Source organism: Lutra lutra, chromosome 3, assembly GCF_902655055.1.
Source record: "Lutra lutra chromosome 3, mLutLut1.2, whole genome shotgun sequence".
Classification (NCBI taxonomy): Eukaryota; Metazoa; Chordata; class Mammalia; order Carnivora; family Mustelidae; genus Lutra; species Lutra lutra.
Genome location: NC_062280.1, coordinates 131,210,738 through 131,234,379, shown reverse-complemented (window position 1 = coordinate 131,234,379; position 23,642 = coordinate 131,210,738). Strand labels below are relative to the sequence as shown.

General features: G+C 38.3%; 1 non-coding gene across 1 annotated transcript; it reads right to left on the bottom strand.

The window, feature by feature from the left end:
* Positions 1–18,944: 18,944 nt before the first annotated feature.
* LOC125096666 (small nucleolar RNA SNORA61) lies at positions 18,945–19,077 on the bottom strand. Its single transcript, XR_007126329.1, has one exon. It is a non-coding gene; the product is annotated as a small nucleolar RNA SNORA61 (small nucleolar RNA).
* Positions 19,078–23,642: the final 4,565 nt, after the last annotated feature.

Below are 23,642 nucleotides of genomic sequence, written 5' to 3'. Positions count from 1 at the left end.
TTCCGTACAGCTGTGTCATGACAATGTGGGGGCAGTGAAATATTAGGGTTCAGCTGGGCCATCCATTATGAATTCCTGTTTTAGCTGCTTATTGATGCCTTCCCCAAATAAGTGGATAAAACCCTGACATTCCATTGTTTGATATCATACTCAAAATTATCCTTTAAAGAAAGTAAAAAAGCTGCTCAGTTCTGCTCAGTTACAATTATTTTTTCCCTAAGAGTGGTGAATTGGTGGAAAAGAGTTCAGTGTGGTACATTGAGAGTCCTAGAGAACATTCACTCAGCTTTGCTATGAATTCAGATTAATCAAATAGGCTGAGATACAGGTCACTGAGGCCTCCCTAAGGCCTCCTTTACATTTTGACAGAGAATGCCTTAATTCCAAGAACAGTAAGAACAGAGAGTCAAGTTAGTGGCTGATCAGTTTGCGTCTTCACAAGGTACGGAAAGCTCCCTCAAGGGCTGGATAACAGACAAGATGAAAATGGAGGCTATGAACATATTTGGAGAGGGAGGTAGGATTAGTTTACCAGCTACAGAGATGAGGTAATAGAGATCCAACAAGAGCTCAGCAAATCTGCCCAAAGAAGGTAGTCTGGTTAGGCTGAGGAGAAGGGCAGAGTCCAGGGCTCAGAAGGAGCACAGAGGAAGAACCTCAGCTGAGGCTGCCTGGGCTCATCTCCCTCAGGGACTTGACCTGAGTCCATCTGACCTCAGCCACAGGCTGTAGGAAGCCTACAAGGCCCTGGGCTGGTTCAGAGGACTGAAACAACAAGGATAGAATAAATGTGATTTGAAAGTTGTAACCACAGAATAAGCTAGTTCCATTTTAGAGAAAGCAAAAAGCCAAGTCTAGTTTTGCCATTAACCAGCTGTGGCTTTTTTTTTTTTTTTTCTTTGTCAAAGGCCGGTGATATTTTTTTTTTTAATTTTTTTTATTATTTTTTTATTATTATTTCTTTATTTTTTATTTTTTTCAGCATAACAGTATTCATTATTTTTTCACCACACCCAGTGCTCCATGCATTCCGTGCCCTCTACAATACCCACCACCTGGTGCCCCCAACCTCCCACCCCCCACCCCTTCAAAATTCTCAGATCGTTTTTCAGAGTCCATAGTCTCTCATGGTTCACCTCCCCTTCCAATTTCCCTCAACTCCCTTCTCCTCTCCATCTCCCCTTGTCCTCCATGCTATTTGTTATGCTCCACAAATAAGTGAAACCATATGATAATTGACTCTCTCTGCTTGACTTATTTCACTCAGCATAATCTCTTCCAGTCCCGTCCATGTTGCTACAAAACTTGGGTATTCATCCTTTCTTTTTTCTTTTTTTTTTTTTTTTACAGCTTTATAAACATATATTTTTATCCCCAGGGGTACAGGTCTGTGAATCGACAGGTTTACACACTTCACAGCACTCACCATAGCACATACCCTCCCCAATATCCATAACCCCACCCCCTCTCCCAACCCCCTCCCCCCATCAACCCTCAGTTTGTTTTGTGAGATTAAGAGTCACTTATGGTTTGTCTCCCTCCCAATCCCATCTTGTTTCATTTACTCTTCTCCTACCCCCTCAACCCCCCATGTTGCATCTCCTCCCCCTCATATCAGGGAGATCATATGATAGTTGTCTTTCTCCGATTGACTTATTTCGCTAAGCGTGATACCCTCTAGTTCCATCCACATCGTCACAAATGGCAAGATTTCATTTCTTTTGATGGCTGCATAGTATTCCATTGTGTATATATACCACATCTTCTTATTCCATTCGTCTGTTGATGGACATCTAGGTTCTTTCCATAGTTTGGCTATTGTAGACATTGCTGCTATAAACATTCGGGTGCACGTGCCCCTTCAGATCACTACGTTTGTATCTTTAGGGTAAATACCCAGTAGTGCAATTGCTGGGGCATAGGGTAGTTCTATTTTCAACATTTTGAGGAACCTCCATGCTGTTTTCCAGAGTGGTTGCACCAGCTTGCATTCCCACCAACAGTGTAGGAGGGTTCCCCTTTCTCCGCATCCTCGCCAGCATCTGTCATTTCCTGACTGGTTAATTTAAGCCATTCTGACTGGTGTGAGGTGATATCTCATGGTGGTTTTGATTTGTATTTCCCTGATGCCGAGTGATATGGAGCACTTTTTCATGTGTCTGTTGGCCATCTGGATGTCTTCTTTGCAGAAATGTCTGTTCATGTCCTCTGCCCATTTCTTGATTGGATTATTTGTTCTTTGGGTGTTGAGTTTGCTAAGTTCTTTATAGATTTTGGACACTAGCCCTTTATCTGATATGTCATTTGCAAATATCTTCTCCCATTCTGTCAGTTGTCTTTTGGTTTTGTTCACTGTTTCCTTTGCTGTGCAAAAACTTTTGATCTTGATAAAATCCCAAAAGTTCATTTTTGCCCTTGCTTCCCTTGCCTTTGGTGATGTTCCTAGGAAGATGTTGCTGCGGCTGACGTCGAAGAGGTTGCTGCCTGTGTTCTCCTCGAGGATTTTGATGGATTCCTTTCTCACATTGAGATCCTTCATCCATTTTGAGTCTATTTTCGTGTGTGGTGTAAGGAAATGATCCAATTTCATTTTTCTGCATGTGGCTGTCCAATTTTCCCAACACCATTTATTGAAGAGGCTGTCTTTGTTCCATTGGACATTCTTTCCTGCTTTGTCGAAGATGAGTTGACCATAGAGTTGAGGGTCCATTTCTGGGCTCTCTATTCTGTTCCATTGATCTATGTGTCTGTTTTTGTGCCAGTACCATGCTGTCTTGATGATGACAGCTTTGTAACAGAGCTTGAAGTCCGGAATTGTGATGCCACCAACTTTGGCTTTCTTTTTCAATATTCCTTTGGCTATTCGAGGTCTTTTCTGGTTCCATATAAATTTTAGGATTATTTGTTCCATTTCTTTGAAAAAAATGGATGGTACTTTGATAGGAATTGCATTAAATGTGTAGATTGCTTTAGGTAGCATAGACATTTTCACAATATTTATTCTTCCAATCCAGGAGCATGGAACATTTTTCCATTTCTTTGTGTCTTCCTCAATTTCTTTCATGAGTACTTTATAGTTTTCTGTGTATAGATTCTTAGTCTCTTTGGTTAGGTTTATTCCTAGGTATCTTACAGTTTTGGGTGCAATTGTAAATGGGATGGACTCCTTAATTTCTCTTTCTTCTGTCTTGTTGTTGGTGTAGAGAAATGCAACTGATTTCTGTGCATTGATTTTATATCCTGACACTTTACTGAATTCCTGTACAAGTTCTAGCAGTTTTGGAGTGGAGTCTTTTGGGTTTTCCACACATAGTATCATATCATCTGCAAAGAGTGATAGTTTGACTTCTTCTTTGCCGATTTGGATGCCTTTAATTTCCTTTTGTTTTCTGATTGCTGAGGCTTGGACTTCTAGTACTATGTTGAATAGCAGTGGTGATAACAGACATCCCTGCCGTGTTCCTGACCTTAGCGGAAAAGCTTTCAGTTTTTCTCCATTGAGAATGATATTTGCGGTGGGTTTTTCATAGATGGCTTTGATAATATTGAGGTATGTGCTGTCTATCCCTACACTTTGAAGAGTTTTGATCAGGAAGGGATGCTGTACTTTGTCAAATGCTTTTTCAGCATCTATGGAGAGTATCATACGGTTCTTGTTCTTTCTTTTATTAATGTGTTGTATCACATTGATTGATTTGCGGATGTGGAACCAAACTTGCAGCCCTGGAATAAATCCCACTTGGTCGTGGTGAATAATCCTTTTAACGTACTGTTGAATCCTATTGGCTAGTATTTTGGTGAGAATTTTTGCATCTGTGTTCATCAAGGATATTGGTCTGTAGTTCTCTTTCTTGTTGGGATCCTTGTCTGGTTTTGGGATCAAGGTGATGCTGGCCTCATAAAATGAGTTTGGAAGTTTTCCTTCTATTTCTATTTTTTGGAACAGTCTCAGGAGAATAGGAATTAGTTCTTCTTTAAATGTTTGGTAGAATTCCCCCGGGAAGCCGTCTGGCCCTGGGCTTTTGTTTGTTTGGAGATTTTTGATGACTGTTTCAATCTCCTTACTGGTTATGGGTCTGTTCAGGCTTTCTATTTCTTCCTGGTTCAGTTGTGGTAGTTTATATGTCTCTAGGAATGCATCCATTTCTTTCAGATTGTCAAATTTGTTGGCGTAGAATTGCTCATAGTATGTTCTTATAATTGTCTGTATTTCTTTGGTGTTCGTTGTGATCTCTCCTCTTTCATTCATGATTTTATTTATTTGGGTCCTTTCTCTTTTCTTTTTGATAAGTCTGGCCAGGGGTTTATCAATCTTATTAATTCTTTCAAAGAACCAGCTCCTAGTTTTGTTGATTTGTTCTATTGTTTTTTTGGTTTCTATTTCATTGATTTCTGCTCTAATCTTTATGATTTCTCTTCTCCTGCTGGGTTTAGGGTTTCTTTCTTGTTCTTTCTCCAGCTCCTTTAGGTGTAGGGTTAGGTTGTGTACCTGAGACCTTTCTTGTTTCTTGAGAAAGGCTTGTACCGCTATATATTTTCCTCTCAGGACTGCCTTTGTTGTGTCCCACAGATTCTTTTTTTTTTTTTTTTTTTTTTTAAAGATTTTATTTATTTATTTGAGAGAGAGACAGTGAGAGAGAGCATGAGCTAGGAGAAGGTCAGAGAGAGAAGCAGACTCCCCGTGGAGCTGGGAGCCCGATGCGGGACTCGATCCCGGGACTCCAGGATCATGACCTGAGCTGAAGGCAGTCGTCCAACCAACTGAGCCACCCAGGCGTCCCAATGTCCCACAGATTCTGAACCGTTGTGTTTTCATTATCATTTGTTTCCATGAATTTTTTCAATTCTTCTTTAATTTCCTGGTTGACCCATTCATTCTTTAGAAGGATGCTGTTTAGTCTCCATGTATTTGGGTTCTTTCCAAATTTCCTCTTGTGATTGAGTTCTAGCTTCAGAGCATTGTGGTCTGAAAATATGCAGGGAATGATCCCATCTTTTGATACCAGTTGAGACTTGATTTAGGACCAAGAATGTGATCTATTCTGGAGAATGTTCCATGTGCACTAGAGAAGAATGTGTATTCTGTTGCTTTGGGATGAAAAGTTCTGAATATATCTGTGATGTCCATCTGGTCCAGTGTGTCATTTAAGGCCTTGATTTCCTTGTTGATCTTTTGCTTGGATGATCTGTCCATTTCAGTGAGGGGAGTGTTAAAATCCCCTACTATTATTGTATTCTTGTCGATGTGTTTCTTTGATTTTGTTATTAATTGGTTTATATAGTTGGCTGCTCCCACGTTAGGGGCATAGATAGTTAAAATTGTTAGATCTTCTTGTTGGACAGTTCCTTTGAGTATGATATAGTGTCCTTCCTCATCTCTTATTATAGTCTTTGGCTTAAAATCTAATTGATCTGATATAAGGATTGCCACTCCTGCTTTCTTCTGATGTCCATTAGCATGGTAAATTCTTTTCCACCCCCTCACTTTAAACCTGGAGGTGTCTTCGGGTTTAAGATGAGTTTCTTGTAGGCAACATATAGATGGGTTTTGTTTTTTTATCCATTCTGATACCCTGTGTCTTTTGATTGGGGCATTTAGCCCATTAACATTCAGGGTAAGTATTGAGAGATATGAATTTAGTGCCATTGTATTGCCTGTAAGGTGACTGTTATTGTATATTGTCTCTGTTTCTTTCTGATCTACTACTTTGAGGGTCTCTCTTTGCTTAGAGGACCCCTTTCAATATTTCCTGTAGAGCTGGTTTGGTATTTGCAAATTCTTTCAGTTTTTGTTTGTCCTGGAAGCTTTTAATCTCTCCTTCTATTTTCAATGATAGCCTAGCTGGATATAGTATTCTTGGCTGCATGTTTTTCTCATTTAGTACTCTGAATATATCATGCCAGCTCTTTCTGGCCTGCCAGGTCTCTGTGGATAAGTCTGCTGCCAATCTAATATTTTTACCATTGTACGTTACAGACTTCTTTTCCCGGGCTGCTTTCAGGATCTTTTCTTTGTCACTAAGACTTGTAAATTTTACTCTTAGGTGACGGGGTGTGGACCTATTCTTATTGATTTTGAGGGGGGTTCTCTGAACCTCCTGGATTTTGATGCTTGTTCCCTTTGCCATATTGGGGAAATTCTCTCCAATAATTCTCTCCAATATACCTTCTGCTCCCCTCTCTGTTTCCTCTTCTTCTGGAATCCCAATTATTCTAATGTTGTTTCGTCTTATGGTGTCACTTATCTCTCGAATTCTCCCCTCGTGGTCCAGTAGCTTTTGTCCCTCTTTTGCTCAGCTTCTTTATTCTCTGTCATTTGGTCTTCTATATTGCTAATTCTTTCTTCTGCCTCATTTATCCTAGCAGTGAGAGCCTCCATTTTTGATTGCACCTCATTAATAGCTTTTTTGATTTCAACTTGGTTAGATTTTAGTTCTTTTATTTCTCCAGAAAGGGCTTTTATATCTCCCGAGAGGGTTGCTTTAATATCTTCCATGCCTTTTTCAAGCCCGGCTAGAACCTTGAGAATCGTCATTCTGAACTCTGGATCTGACATATTACCAATGTCTGTATTGATTAGGTCCCTAGCCTTTGGTACTGCCTCTTGTTCTTTTTTTTGTTGTGAATTTTTCCGCCTTGTCATTTTGTCCAGATAAGAGTTTATGAAGGAGCAAGTAAAATACTAAAAGGGTGGCAACAACCCCAGGAAAATATGCTTTAGCCAAATCAGAAGAGATCCCAAATTGTGCGGGGGGAGAAAGGGGATAAAAAGGGGTTCAGAAAGAAAAAAAAAAAAGAAACTATTAAAAAAAAGAAAGCCGATAAAGAAAAAATATAAAAAGAGGGAAAAAAAATATATATATTAGATAAACTATTTAAAAAACGTTAAAAAAGAAAATGGTAAAAGTTAAAAAAATTTAGCAGAAGAAGAGAAAAAGAAAAAAAAATTGAAAAAGAAAAAAAAATTAAATTAACTGCAAGGCTAAAAATTCATGGGGAGAAAGCCATGAGTTCCGTGTTTTGCTTTCTTCTCCTCTGGAATTCCGCCGCTCTCCTTGGTATAGAAACTGTACTCCTTGGTAGGTGAACTTGGTCCTGGCTGGGTTTCCCGTTGATCTTCTGGGGGAGGGGCCTGTTGTAGTGATTCTCAAGCGTCTTTGCCCCAGGCGGAGTTGCACCGCCCTTACCCAGGGCCGTGCTGAGTAATCCGCTCGGGTTTGCTTTTGGGAGCTTTTGTTCCCTGAGCACTTTCCGTAGAGTTCCAGAGGACGGGAATGAAGATGGCGGCCTCCCAGTCTCCGGCCCGGAGGAGCCGAGAGCCCGGGGCCCCACTCCTCAGTGCGCCCTCAGAGAACAGCGCCCAATGACTCCCGTCACCCTGGCCTCTGGCCGCGCTCCGAGCTGACCGAGCCTGCAACCGGTTCAAGACAACCCCGAGCTGAGAGTCACTCCTCGGCTCTGTCTCTGTAGCCGGCTTCCCCGTTCTAATACCGGTAAGCTCTGTGACACTCAGACACCCCCGATCCTTCTGCGACCCTGGGGGACCTGAGGCCGCGCTGACCCCGCCTGGGCTTCACCCCAGTTAAGCCTCTGGAGCGATGTCCCTCAGCGGAACAGACTTTTAAAAGTCCCGATTTTGCTCCGTTGCTCGCCGGGAGCCGACCCCTCCCCCCGCGGTCTATCTTCCCGTCGCTTTGGATTCAGTTTTCCGCCAGTCCTACCTTGCAGATAGTGGTTGATTTTCTGTTTCTAGAATTGCTGTTCTTCTTCTCTTCAATCTCCCGTTGGATTTGTAGGTGTTTGCAATCTTTAGATAAGCTATTTAGCTGATCTCCCGCTACCCGAAGTAGTCTCAGCCTGCTACTTCTCCGCCATCTTGACTCCTCCCTCCCATCTGTGGCTTTTTGAGAAATCAACTTATTCTTTCTGATACTTAGTTTCCTCATTTATAAAATGGGGCTCAGAATTTAGTGGAAGTCCTCATGTCTGACACAATCAGGGCCGATACTTGGTTAATTAAAAACAAATAAATAAACAAACAAACAAACAAAAAAAACCCAGCTCAAGTGTGGAGCTTTAAGCAGTGATAGGCATTATACCTGGGATATTTTTTAAAACACAGAAAAGCGCATTTATTACCCAGTATTTTAGTGCAGGGTTAAGACATTTTTCTGAATAAACTTGGAGTCCCTCCTTTCTTGCAAAAGCAACACCTATGATGAATTATCAACCATCTCGTATTTTTTTTTTGTGTTTAAATGTACTGAAATCTTAGAGTTTGGTTAAAGTACACAATCATTCTAGATCTTTATTCCCACTGGCGTTATCTCTGTTCTTTGTTTTATTTTTCTTCATTTTTTTTATAGTTTTCTGGCCTGTGACAAATTTGATTACAGTTTTTGTTTTGTTTTGTTTTAGTTGACTTGCCTTTAAAATGAGTCTTTTAGATCACTCAACTTAGTTTTCATAGAAACAACAGCTTTCTTTCCTTTTCACTCTTTTTCATTGCTATGTTGACAGTTTCATTAGATCACCTAATTATAATTGCAACTGGTTTGTAAGCCGATGCAACTGGTGTTTGGCAAGCAAACAACTCAAATGGTGAGAGCAGCAGCCAGTGAGCATACAGAACAGCCTCCCAGCTGGCTACAGACATCCATGCGCATATGGAGAGAATGAAGAACATCAGTCATTTCAGTGTCTGGAAGTGAAGATGTGTTAAGAGTGCTTCTAATGAACCTCATGAAATTGTCATAGGGATTACAGGAAAAGTGGATGCTGAAGGGTTGTCAAATGGCTTATGCAGTAGAAGCTAGTTTCCTTCCTTTCCTTCAGAAACCTCCAGAGCGCAGTGCCTTGCTGAATGATGGTCCCTCTGCAAGGAAGTCAACTCAATAATTACTCAAAATAATGATATTTTTAAATAATAATAATAATAAATAATAATAATTAGATACTCAAGACTGTAATTTAAAATTTCCATTCCTTTCTGCCTCCTACTCCATTGCTTTAAACCCATCAATCCTTCTCACAGTTATGGAGAGTCTTTTTTCCCCATGCTCCAGGGCCATCTTGTTCAAGGTGGATACCCATGACTTCAATGATGTACAGCTTTCTGTTCGGGCTAAACTGGTGGAACACTTCTGTCAGGCTTCCAGAGCAAATTGCCAGGCAGGTTGCTCTTTAAAGGTTAATGGCATTTGGAGTTCCACGTGATTTCGTTCTAAACCTCTGAGATATTTATAGCTGCTTTGGATGTTCTGTTGTGTTTGACAGTATGGCTTTCAAAAAATCAAATAAGATAAAGTGTCCGCTCATGAGCTGGGTATCAAAGATTATATTGGGGAGAAGTTGTACATTTTGTTTGTAAATTATTTTGCCTTATAAGGCACTTTCCATGTTGGTACAGGAAAAGAAAGCCAAAGTGAGATAGACAAGTGTGCTTCCTATTTCTAGTAAGTCTGATCTTTCTTTCTTTGGCTCAGCAGGGTATGGGCTGGACATACTCCTAAATGTCCCTTCCATTCTTCTAAGGAAACTCCTCTGATGTATGTTTATGTCTGGACAGAGGGAAAGAAATATTAAGAGCCACAGACAGCTGCCCACCACTTGTGGAGGGACTTAGAGAAAGGATAAAGTTTTGTTCTAGAAGTCAAGTGAGTCCTATGAGAGAATTTGGCATGCCTTAGTCAGAAAACTCCCTCTATTTTTCAGCATCTTTTTGGTCACACATTGAGGGCTGTTGCTTCTGTGGTTCTTTGCACAGATCCAGCTGCTCTCTGCAAAAGGCCTGATACTTTTTGTGAGGTCCTAGAAGGACCTCCTTCTAGAATGGACCACCTCAGCCAGAGAGGGATTCATTACACACAAGAGAGGAGCAGTCACTGAGACCTGTTCTTCCTCTTCTAAACAACTAAAGGGGGTTAGTAATAAGCCCAAAGTCACCATCTTTGCCTTTGAGTGAGAATGAAACTCTCCCACCTATAGTCTCTTGAAATGTAATTGAGCATGAACAAAGACTCAAAGAGTTTCTTACAGATATAGGTGTCAGCAGAGTGTGATGTATGTCCTCTTGGGGCATAAGCAAGTCCTCACTGTAGAAGACCTCACAGACTTTTCTGGAAAAAAGCATTCAAATGGCTGAGCGGGGAAAGGAAAGAAAAGGAAATAGGTCATTTAGGCCCCAAGTGCAAACTTCATTTCTGACATCATTTTGCATATGTCTGGCTGGGGTCAAGTTTGGAACTTGGAAGGGTGAGGTCATATGTTCAACCCCACTGCTTCTCCCCATAGTTTTGACCATGAGCCCACCAAGTGGAGCTGCGGGGCACAGAATGGAAGCCCTATAGTGCCACATAGCACTTTGCAAAATTTGTGATATTTAAAACAGTGAAAACATGTGATGGTTTTGTGAAGAAATGGTTCTGAGTAAGAAAACAGGATCTTCTGAGTAATCTTTAACTTCAAAGGGAGAAATCCATTATTTCACGACTCAAGTTTATCCTTTTTCGATGATGATACATAGCTCTTGGAAGCCAGATCCCCATAATCTAAGAAGGACCCTTTTAATAATGAAAACAAGCAAGTCATCAAGGATCGCTCAAAAAGAAAAAAAATTTTAAAGATCCGGGAGAAACTACTATGGTCTCAGCTTTACATGGCCTAAACTGTTTACATGGCCTAAACTCTTCTCTCCAGACTTATCCAGCAAAAGGCCACTTTTTGGTCTCAAAGTCTCTCACGCATTTATGGGTATGTACTGTTCCCAGAAATTTGGGTAACAAGACACATACAGAAAAAAATCTGATGACCTCAAAATGGTCTGTGTTTAAAAACTCGTCAACAATTAATCTTAGTAAATTCACTTTTGTCCTCTTGCACCTTCGGTTAGTAAACAGATTTATTGTGGTAATAATGGCACATGTTCTATCCTGCATGCTCATGATATTGAATTAGGAAATTTTAAGTGAAGAATTGTGATGTTTTGGATCATAAAAGCTGCCAGGTAACTGCAATTGTAACGTCTTGGAGAAGAATTGGCAAAAAGGATCTTTGTGCTGCAGATCTCCCCGTATGAACTCTGAGTTATGCAGACAATCTCCTGTCCCATTTTTAACAAAACCTATAGCCAATCTGAAACATGTCTAATTTTGGATAACTTAAAACTACTAGATGGTTAATACTTCTGTTCTCAACCTGCTATCCTAAAATAAGGGTTCTTTTATTTCAAAAGATTATTTTAAAATTAGTTCTTGGCACTCTGAGATTTGCCATTTTTGAGTTTGTAGTTTTAAGTAACTGCTCCTTCTTTTTACAAACTTTTCCTGCAGTGAAATAAAACACACACAGGGGCCAGCTGTGACTCCTCTCATCTTCCGTCAGGAAGAGTTGATGATATGAATAGTTTTATTAGTCAATTATATGATAAATCTTGAAGGCTTTTTGGCATCTTTAGTATTAGATTATGATATAAACCTTAAACATAGAGTGACTAGACATCCTCTGATCACAGGTTGGAATCTGGTGCTCTGTATTCTATCTAGCATTCATCATGAATTTATTATTTTTATAGGTGGTATTATTATTTATAGTTGTATTAGGATAAAGCTGGACGGGTTTGATAAACCCTCACTTTGTCTTCCCAGCTGGTGTCTTCTTGTCGCATGTGGGATGTATATGCAATGAAGAGAATTCTCACTTTAATACATGGCTAAATTGGGACCACGATCCATGTTCTTTCTCAGTCCTTTCCAGAAGCACTCAGTTAACCCCTCCATTTTGCAAACAGCGAGTGGGGCTCTTACTGATGAAATGAAGTGTTGTTGGACATTGGTAATTATGTGGATGGTGGTGGGAGAAGCAAGTTATGCTATGACCTGTGAGATGCATAAAGACACAAGTCAGCCAGTTGGTAGAGTTAGGTGGAGTCAGTAGGAAACATGGAAAATCATAATTTAGGTGATCGTGAAATATGTCTGGGGAATAAAGGCTGATAAGTTCTGCAGTAGGGTATATCAATAGCAATCTGAATGCCCTCGCTTCGGTGGTTTCGTCAATAATTTCAAGGTATAATTCTATAACTGCTTCTTTTTATTTCATAATACATTTTTCCCCTAGTAAACCTTTTTGACAGCAACAAGCTAAAAGAAAAATGAAAGTGCATGTTTAGCTAAAATTAAGTACTGATTTTCTATTTCCCAAGAAAGTGATAATAACTGTGTGACTTGCAGAAAATATTTATGAAGATTTACCATCCATTATGGGTGTCATAATGATACCACTAACTACAAGAGAACCAGAAGATACAGATTTGCTACAGAAGCAACGATGTATATGTCAAAAATTGGTAGTTATTAAAGAAATGTCCAAAGATGATAGTTTAACGTGAACAGGAGCAAGAGGTGTGTTTAATTTGTATTACATGATTATTCATTTAGATCAAATGATTGTTCATCTAAATTTATTTTACTCATTTTAGACTCTGTGGTTTCCTGTGCTTGCATAAGAAGTGAAAGACAGCTGTTTAGTAAGTTGCACCTGTTATTAGAAGAATTTGGCAAACACTTGAAGGATGCAGGTTGTATATCAGTGTCATTAAATGATTCAAATAGAAAAATTTCAATTTATGAAATCAAAATAAGGACTCAGATGTTCACTAAAAAGAAGATAAAATACCTGCCAATTATTGTAAATTTTATTATAAATATAGTTAAAACTTTCAACATTGAAGATACAATTATGTGAATATAAATTTTGGTGTAGTGTGGTATCATGATATAAAGAAAAAAAGCTGACTAAATTAAGAGACTGAGCAGAATGAGATCTGGAATTGGTTGTCAGGCACACATAGCTCGCAGATGCTGGTACAGTCTTTGGTAGTCTACCAACTGAAGTTGAAGTCGAGACTTGTCAAAACTTACAAATATTTTTATGTATACGTGGGTAGAATACATGAACTACAACATATTTGTGAAGACATTAATGCTGAATTTAGGAAATGCTTTAATGTGATAGTACGTGTTTTCTTTCTTTATGGCCCATCATCAATTCACTTGTAAAGATACTGAATTTGAAGAACTACTTTGTCAACTTCTTAGCACCTCAGTGTGCCACCAAAAAAAAAAAAAAAAGAACTTATATTTTGTAAATGAGTTTACCAAAATTTTTTATCACAACTTGTTCAAAATTACTTGGAAACTTTTGATCAAAATATTCAACATACTGAACTTGGCAAGATTTAATCTTTCAAGAATTTTGGTTAATTTCAATTGTTGAAAACATAGATCATAAACAAAGAGGACAGTTAAAATTATTACTACAGAAGCAGAGGAAGAACTGCATGAGTCAAATCATGGAAGATCAAAAAGCTAAAGTTTCAATTTTCAAAGCAAACAATTTGAAATTAAACAATGGCCATTTTGAATTTCTTGACTTACGGGAAGAATTTTTTGTTGGCATTACTATTTTTAATTGAGTAAATTTATATTCTAGGCCACAACAGAATGAAATTGGGGATGCCTATGGCTTTGTAGCATTTATGTCTGGCAAAACATTCAAAAGAATAAGATTTTATGAAATATTTATTAAAGAAAAACCTTTGGAATGGGGCAAAAAGAATGTGTGAAAATACTTGGGCTAAACTATTTACATGTCTCAAGATAAAGAAAAAAATTGAGAGTATCTTCTGTCAGCAGAACTTGCTCTGATCTTTCCACATATGTCAACATTTGTGGCTCTCTTATTTTCTCAGTTAAATTCCTACATTTAAAACAGAAGGAATCTAATTCAGGAGTGCAAGTTTGATGTCCATATGATTCTCATATGGAGAATTGTTGGTTCTCTCTTCCTTTCTGAAATATTTTTGAGTTTTCTCTTTGTCTTTGATATTCTTAAACATCACCATAATGTGTCCTTGTGTTGTTTTCCCTGGTTGATCTCTGTAAAAACTTTCAACTTGACCATTCATTTTCTTTTGATCCTAGGAAATTTATTTTCTTTATTTTTCAGATATTTCCTGCATTCTTTTTATTTTTCTTTCCTTCAGGGAATTCTATCTTCTGGATAGACTGACACTTTTATTTCAATGTTCCGTATCTCCTAGCTTTCCCTTTGTCTTTTATCTCTTTATAATTTCCTGGTGGTTTCTGGGATAGTACCATACTTTCTGATTCAAATATTCTTTTTTTTTTTCATGAAATTTATGTGACTCTTGAACTCCTTTATTGTATTCTTTATTTCAACTGTTATTTTGTTCATGTTTAACATTTTCTCTAGACTTTTTAATATTTTCTGTGGGTATAAAACTGGATAATATCTACTACTTTTTTAGGATTTATTTATTTATTTGAGACACTCAGAGAGAGAGAGAGAGAGAGAGAGAGAGAGCAAGCAGGTGTCCCAATATATAATACTTTTCTAAAAGATTGTATACTTAGATTAAAACTGGTTTTCAAGAAATACACATAGGTCTGATTTAGTACTTTAATCACTAATCCTTAATTCCCTTTGTTTTATCTTGAATGAAATCCTTTTACTAGGTACAGTGGTTTGAATTATGTCCCCCCAAAAGATACACTGAAGTGTTAGTCCTCAGTACCTATGAATGTGGCCTTATTTGGGAATGGGGTCTTTGCAGATGTATTGGGGGAAGTCATCCAGAGGACATGACCTCCAATTGACCTCTGAGCTAGAACCTGGCAATCAGAGGCTCTTTACCCCTTTCCCTGTCCTTGCATTCTGCTGGACTTACCTGCTGCCAGAAGTCTATCAAGGACACAACCTTGTGAGAGCAATGTGGCATTGAGTTCATCTGGACAGTTCATGTTAGGACCTCTATGTAAACTTTTACAATTTGGCAGGTGGATTCAGAGATCTGATCTTGCAGCTGCCCAAGGCAAGTTTCATAGTAAGTTCCCTTGTTTATTAAACACACTTTCCCTTGTTTATTAAACCACCTGCCAGTTGGGAGAGTTCTACCTCTTTCTTTGCTCTCTGACCTCGGGGTGTGGGGCCTGGTTTCAGATTATGTCTGAAAGGCTTCTGAGGAGGTTTTGAACCAAAAAGACGTAATCAAGTTAAGGGCATCCTGGATTAGAATAAGGCGTAAAACTGAGGGCTGATACATTTATAAGAGAAAGGGGAGGAGGATTTGGATGCAGAAATACAGAGAAGACACAAGGTCACATGGAGGTGGAGGCAGAGATTAAAATGATGCACGTACAAGCCAGGGATTGTCAGGAGCCCCAGCAACGAGGTGGAAGGAGGACAGATTCTTCCCCAAATCCTTCAGTGGGAATATCATCTTAGTAATGCCTTGGTTTTTACTTCTAGCCTCCAGAACTCTGAAAGAATACCTTTTTGTTGTTTTAAGCCTCCCATTTTGTATTTAGATGTTACGGCCCTAGAAAACTGATACACTAGGGAAGCCATTTTTAAGATTTTATTTCTAAATAATCTCTACACCCAACATGGGCCTTGAACTTAACAACCCTGAGATCAAGAATTGCATGCTTGGGGCGCCTGGGTGGCTCAGTGGGTTAAGCCTCTGCCTTCGGCTCAGTTCATGATCCCAGGAAACTGGGATCAAGCCCCGAATCGGGCTCTCTGCTTAGCGGGGAGCCTGCTTCTGCCTCTCTCTCTCTGCCTGCCTCTCAGCCTACTTGTGATCTCTGTCTGTCAAATAAATAAATAAAATCTTAAAAAAAAAAAAAAAAGAATTGCATGCTCTACAACTGAGCCAGCCAAGCACCCCTGGAAGACATTTTTAATAGTCCAAAGTCCTTCCAAGCCATCTACAGTTCATGAATTTCAGCAACTTTGCAGATAACAGTACTCCGTCAGACTTTGTTCCTTTCTTTGTGGAGAGGAACTTCACGACCTGCCTACATCTGACCAAAATACAGGCTTTGGTTTGCATTAAAGTTCTCTTCACACCCCGCATTTCTGCCAGATCAATGTCTATTTTGGTTTTGTTTTTAAGTATCCTCTGACTTTGATAAATTTGCTGACACTGTATCTAAAGGAAGAAGTAGAAACCTGGGAGCTCTTTGGGCAGAACATGGGCAATAGGGAGAACTGGCCCGAGTGTCGATTCCTGTTGGCCCTTAGCATCGAGCGCTGTGCCTATTCCATATGGGGGGTAAAGAGTCATCGTTTGAATCGAACCAAAGTCAGGAGGGAATTTTTACACTCATGAGAAGGTAAAACAAGACGAGGGTCTTTTTCTAAGTACCTGGGAGTGATTTACCACTTTCCAACTTAATTCTGCAATAGGAATTTGTGTTCTTAAAAATGTGTGCCGCACAGCCAGCTCACCGTCCACAAACGGGAGTAGATCCATGTTTGTCTTGACTGCTGTGTGGCCTTAGTTACACAGTCAGCAGCTGCAATAATAGCACTTTAGAGTAACTTTAATAATTTTACAATTAACTAACATTTTTATACATATTACTTGCTCTCCTAAATAACCATGGATTGCTTATCATATTATGTGTGGATAACCATATCTATGTGTGGAAACCAAAACTCAGCAAGATTCAGATGCTTAACCAATCACAGAACCCAAATCCAAGGCCCTATCTGGTAGAATATTTCAATGAAACTTTAAGAACGGTGAGAAGCTGAGAATGTCATCTTCAGCCTTTTGCCACTTTCTGGTATGGGTCATGGACCCTGATTCATGTAGATAATATTTTGTTTTTCAGTCTCAAAGCATAGCTTTTTCATTTGGTATTATGGAGAAGAGTATACTGTCAGTGGACTAACCAGGAAAACTCAAAGTGGGTCATGAGGCAGAGCACGTTTTGCAGAAAATGGAAAAGAATTGGCGCAAATTTCTTTGGCAGGGCAGCTGAAATGAGACAATCACTTTGGCAGTGAGGGATGAGAGAGATTTAAAAGATGTCTTATTTTAGTGATAATTTTGATAATACAGACAAGCTGCTTATGTAACTTTAAAGAATTTGAGAGATAGGAGACCATAGTGGGAAGAAATATGAGCTCAGCCTTCATTTTGAAAAATGTTCTCTATTGAGATCAATGTCCACACCACCATCCCATTGACAACAACAGCTACACATTGGATTGCAACTGTTTGGACTTCCTAAGGGTATGGCATGGTTTTGAAATATTTTCCTACATTGCAGGAAAATTCAGTTAAAAAATGGCTTTCTATTTATGTTTTATGTAAATATGAATATTTTCATACTTGTAATTTTTAAAATTTTCTTTTCCAACTCAATTTATTATGCTAAAATCCACACCTACAACTTTGCTATTATTTCTTTCTTAGTGACAATTAGACCAGTAATGAGAAAAATAACAAGATGGTTATATATGAACTGATAGAATGAAAATGTGCATACTGGATGAAGCGAAGAGAGGGAATCTAGCCATATTTTACTTGCCATGGATCTAACCAACCTTGCATTCTGTAGCTCAGAATTTGTCTGCTCACTGGATTATTTGTATTTCTGTCCATTCTGCACAAGTTTTCACATCAATGCTTTTTTATTATGTGTCTTATAGGATAATTTTCAATGAGATTGAATTTGCTAAGGCCTACTGTCACTTTTCCTGAAGAACATATATATTTGGAACTGTGGAAGTTTAACAACCCTTACTTTTATGGCACATCGCCTGTCATAAACTTGTACAATGTTGAGATCTTGGCCAGGATTGCTATTTCAGAATTATATTGTAGTGAAAAAGAAGAATAAGATCACATGTGTGGGATTTTTTTCTATATCACACAAAGGACTTTATCCAAGGAAACATCCCAATTCTGGTCCTGTTTTGGGTTCAGAAAAGATCAAGCTATTATGCTAAAATATCAAATACATTAATTTGATGCTTATGTGAATTTTGATGAGGAAGAAAGTATAGCAGAAAAGACTTAAAGAAAAGATATCATTAGGTATAGTATATGCATTTGAGAAATTCATGAAATGTATAAAACAAAATACTTATTTTTAACATCATTTGCCAAATGGCATTATTTTGATGCAAAGATTTAATATTTCTTTTCCATTCTATTATTTAGTGACTAGTCTTAACTGTTGACAAGTTTAAAATTATTTTTTATTTTCTAAAAAGATTTTATTGATTTATTTGAGAAAGAGAGCACAAGAAGGAGGGGTAGAAGGAGAGGGAGAAACAGGCTCTCCACAGGGCTCCATCCCAGGACCCTGAGATCATGACCTGAGCTGAAATCAGACGCTTAACCAACTGAGACCCAGCCCCTTGTTTAATTTTATTTATATACAGTGCACTGAACATAGGAAGATGGACTCATTTTTCATAGCCATCCCTACCTGAATTCCCTACAAATCACTGAGGGAAAAAAATGCTATTTAAAACATTCTCTCATTTTTTAATGGTTAAATATACTAGTATCTTAAATTGGTAATAAAAAAAAACTACTTGAGTTGATTTAGTAATATTTAGAAATATTTATCAAATAAATGTGTTGCTGACACCGGTAAACAGAGAATATGCTGTCTCTTAAAAAATCCGTTCATTGAATAATAACTATAGGTAGATACTATTTTAGATGTTCAAAGGGAAATTTTAATGATGCTTTTCTATAAATATCACTTTATTTTTATAATTTATTTTTATAGATCAATTTGCATAACTAATGTATGTTTTATAAAGTGTTAAAGACTATAAGTCTGTCAACTTATACTTGAGAAGAAACGTACTGTATAAATTTTTGTTCTCCACAATCATACTCTCCTAACCATCCCCAGATTTTCTTCCATCCTGGACTTGCATGAGCCTTGGAGGGAGGGTCTGGATTCTGGGTGTCGCAGCATCACACACACCTCATTTGCAACACAACAGAGGAAAAGCGAGCCATGATCTCTTTATTTTTATTTTTTTTAATCTTTAAAAATTTATTTATTTATTTACTTACTTATTTACTTACTTACTTATTTATTTTATCCTGTTTGAAACTAGCACCCAGGCTATATACCAGACTATCAGCACCACGAGGCCAGCTTCAGTGCTCCTTTTCCTCTTTTTAAGACCACCAAGAGCAACGTTCAGATCCAACAGGAAAGGGAACCAGAGGGTGTGAGCCATGATTTCTGCAAGTACTCACCAATGCAGCATGAGAGGTCTGGAGAGAACTCGCCCCCGGACTGTTTGTGTTCTTATTAGAATTGTATAGAAGAGAAAATGAGTCAGAGGCAAACATTAGAGTCTGTAAAATCCATTCTCCCCTTGATAACAGATACTGCATTTCCTTTCCAGTACGTTCAATACAGTGTAGTGGTTAAGGGCATGAACTTTGGGATCAGCTCAAAGTCCGTGTCCAACAGGGACAGCTGTTTGACTTTGGGTAATCTGATTAACCTTCCTTTAGCCTTCATTTCCTCGTCTGTACCAGAGCCCTGGAATAATACCTACCTCCTAGAGCAGTTCTGAGAGTACGTATTACATGAAATTGCTAAAATTCTGGCACCCCCCCCTAGCAAGAACTGAGTGAGTGTTGGGTTGCTGTTGCTTTGTTATCATTACTGTCTGTGGAAGAACATAGGAGAAACCATAGGAAAATATAAGAGAAAACAGAATCCTTACCCTTTTAGGCCTAGAAACCTGTGATCAGTAGTAGAGAAGAGCAGTTGATTATTTATTATGAATGACAGTACTCAAAATAGGGTACTATCAAGTTACTTTACTTTTGGTAAAGCCCTTTATTACTCAAATATACGCTATTTATGTAATTCATATTGTGTGGTATAAAAGGTAGTATTAGAGCAATAAAAGTAAGTCTAGAGGTTAGCCAACCGGACTGAAATACATAGTTTGCAAATTTTCCACATCAGTTCAAAGTAGCATATCTCAGAGTACTGTACACGGTATTATATTTTTTGTAGTATGTGCACTGTTTTAATGCATTACTATTAGGTGGTTTATATTTCTTAGGAAAACTATCTGACTTTGTTTAATACTCATTGATTTAATTGATTTAATATAAAGATCCACAGTCTTTTCTTATGTGTTTTCCAGAATTATTTTTATAGAAATAATCTTCAGAACTGCTATAGTTCTATCCATCACAAGACCATATGATGAGGAATCAAAGTTAGAAGGATTCATTTTTGAGATTAAGCCCTTTTGCTTAATAAGAAGGGTTTTGCATATTTAAGAACGTGGCTGAAACCCCAATGCAGGATTTGAAGTGTGTCTGATAGGTTTTACCTGGTCTTTCTGGTCCATTGTTAATCATACCTGTTACATACATTATTCAAATCTCTTTTGAAGGAGAACACTGATAAATTTTTTCTTAACCTATATCATTGTCATGCAGTGGTTGCCAAAATCATAGATGGGGTGAATGAAAATAAATTACTTAAAATATAAGTAAGCAGCTATATGTTCATATCTGGTGAGGTCTTTACAGTTGAGCCATTGGCACAGAATTGTCTAACAATGACAACACTTACAGAAATACACATGTGAATGCATTTATGAATTCATAATATTTTTGTGAATTTTGCTTGTTTTTTAAGCTGAAGTATTGTACACAATAACTTTTGGCATCGTGCTCCATCTTCTAGATCAGTAGTATTCACGTTTTTTTGAAAATACACTCCATTAGTAAATTTAAAAACTTGTTTTCTTCAATTTATTTATCTGTCTCAGAGAGAGAGAGAGCACACAAGCAGAGGGAGAAGCAGGCAGAGGGAGAAGCAGGTTCCCTGCTGAGCAAGGAGCCCAATGCGGGACTCAATCGCAGGACTCCAGGATCCCAGGATCCCAAGATCATGACCTGAGCTGAAGTCAGCTGCTTAACTGACTGAGCCACCCAGGTGTCCCCATTAGTAAGTTTTTTTTAAAAGATTTTATTAATTTATTTGACAGAGAGATCACAAGTAGGCAGAAAGGCAGGCAGAGAGAGAGGGAAGCAGGCTCCCCACTGAGCAGAGAGCCCGATGTGGGGCTCGATCCCAGGACGATGAGATCATAACCTGAGCTGAAGGCAGAGGCTCAAACCACTGAGCCACCCAGGCACTCCCCCATCAGTAAATTTTTTAAAGCAAATACCCTTTCTCTTCATGTTTATTTTGTAAATTATTTGCACTACCATACTAATATGCATGTTATCAAGTACACAGAAAAAGAAAAACTTAACAAAGTTTATTTCATTTTATTAACACTCCTGAAAACTCTCACTTTTTGCTCTGTGTTAGTAAAATTTAGAAAATTCTCAGTTTTATACTTCGTGATAAAATATTTCAAAGGTCTAGTTCTCAGCTCAATTTATTTTGATACTTGCCTTTAAGCTTTTAATGGCTTTTATACTGTGTATAGTTAGTGATCTACTTTTATTCTCTCTTCCTTCAAATCCTCCCTAGGTGCTCCTAGTCAGCACAAGTGTATTTGATTAGTATCCCAAACCTCAACCTCAAAGTAATATGGAAAAAGTAATTCTTGGTTTGCTGGGTTTTGCAGTACAATACAATACACTTGAGAAATAATCATGGGGTTATTAGACACTGGCAGCCCACTGTGAGACAGTATTTGACCAAAGCTCTACCTTTTTCTGTTTCCAGCTAGTTTCAATGATGCCTATACAAAATGAGGTTGAGATACCAGAAATTCCTTAGATAATGGAGTGGAGGAATCCAAGGTTTAGGCAGATAAGCATTTTTAATTGAGTTTTGCTGTATTTTTAATTGAGTTTAAATGAGTTTGATTTTTCACTTTCCCCTTTATCATGTATCCAGAAAGGGTCCCCAAGGACACTTCCTTAACTAAGGACTAAAATATATATCAACTGTGTAAAAACAATTATTTTTGAAGAATGTTCGGGAACAAATGTCTCTGCTTGGCCCAGGTGAAAACTTCTAAAGATCCTGGCTTTGAAACAGATTCTCTGACTTGGAGATGATGGGATCTCCAGTTGGCAGAGTACCAGTGGCAGTAATTAATCACTAAAAACCAATGATCTGTTACTGAAATAAATAATAGCTTAGTTCAGTAATCACAATTGTTTGACCCACTAGAATATTTGTTGGTGGTTAATTGATCATGGGATCTCTAGGACTCTAAAACGTGGGCAGGCTTGTAAAGTCTTGCTTAATTTTTAAAACTCCAAGCAAACAAACAAACAAATGTAAATCAGGAAATGAAGGTGTGATTTGAGGCACATGAATGACAGTGATGGCCACTTGACTCCCAGATATGAACCAATTCACAAAACCTTATGGAAAGACCCCAAGACATGGAAATAATGATATACTATATAAGTTTTCTTCTACAGATCTCAAAGAGTATATTTATAGCTACTTGCCAGAAAAACTCTGAATTGGGGAAATAAATACCAAGAACTGTGGGGATTATTGACCACTGGCTTTTAATTATGTGAATCCTTTACGGCACAGAAAGTCATTGTGAAAGCTTTTGGAGGTGAAAGCTTTTGGAGGTTAAGAATTAAGTGGAATTTGGGCCAAAGTCTGTCTCACAAGAGATTCCAATGTCTATGTATATTTCTATTCCATAGTTATTTCTTTGGTTCCTGAAGGAATAGCTACAAAGACAAACTTGGTTGCTGGAAAATTCCCCACAGTAACTCTCTGATAAAAGGAGTGAATGCTATCATGGGAGGGGAGGCAAACAGAAGACTCAAGACTGTACCTCTAAAAAGTCTAATCTAGGGGCAGCTGGGTGACTCAGTTTGTTAAGGGACCGACTCTTGATTTTGGCTCAGGTAATGAAATCAGGGTTGTGAGATCAAGCCCTGTGTTGGGTTCTATGCTGGGCATGGAGCTGCTTAAGATTCTCTCTCTCCCTCTCCCTCACCCCCTGCCGTCCCAAATTGATAAATTAAAAATTAAAGAAACCAAAAAAGTCTAATATAAGCAGTACTGCACCCCAAGGTGAGCTTCAACAGATATTAGCACCATATCCAAAGCCATAAAATATTCAGAAATGTCTATTTTATTTCCAAACAAGTCACTTATTTCTCCAAGGAAAATATGAAAGGGTCTAGGAGAATGACCAGAGACTATTACAAACCAATCAAGTGGTGACTGAAATTATGTCTATTGTTCTAGATGAAGTCTTTCTTCTAGAACAAATCATCAGGACACCTGGGTGGCTCAGTCAGTTGAGTGTCTGCCTTCCACTCAGGTCAGGATCCCAGGGTCCTGGGATTGAGCCCCACATCAGGTTCCCTGCTCAGTGGGGAGCCTGCTTCTCCCTTTCCCTCTCCCTGACACTCCCCCTTCTTGTTCTCTCTCTCTCTCTGTCAAAAAATAAATAAAATATATATATTTTTAAAAATCATCACTTCCCAACATTTGCTTTGCAGTTACTTTTCTGGAAAATGCTTTATCTGAAACTATTTAACAAACAGAGAATACCAGAAGCAATCTACTTTCACCTGAAAGGCACAGCAGTACACTTTTGCCAAATTACCTCAGAGCAGTGCAAATCTCCCACTGACTGCCATAATTTAAACTGTGGTAATCTTATTGGTACACATCACTCTGGTCTCCTATATTAATAATATCATGTTATAACACATTTTCAATAGGAATTAGTACATATCCTTGATACCTGGTTTGACAGATGGTATTTTTCCAAAATGGCTGCCACAATATCTGCAGCCCCACCTGCTTTTCTTATGA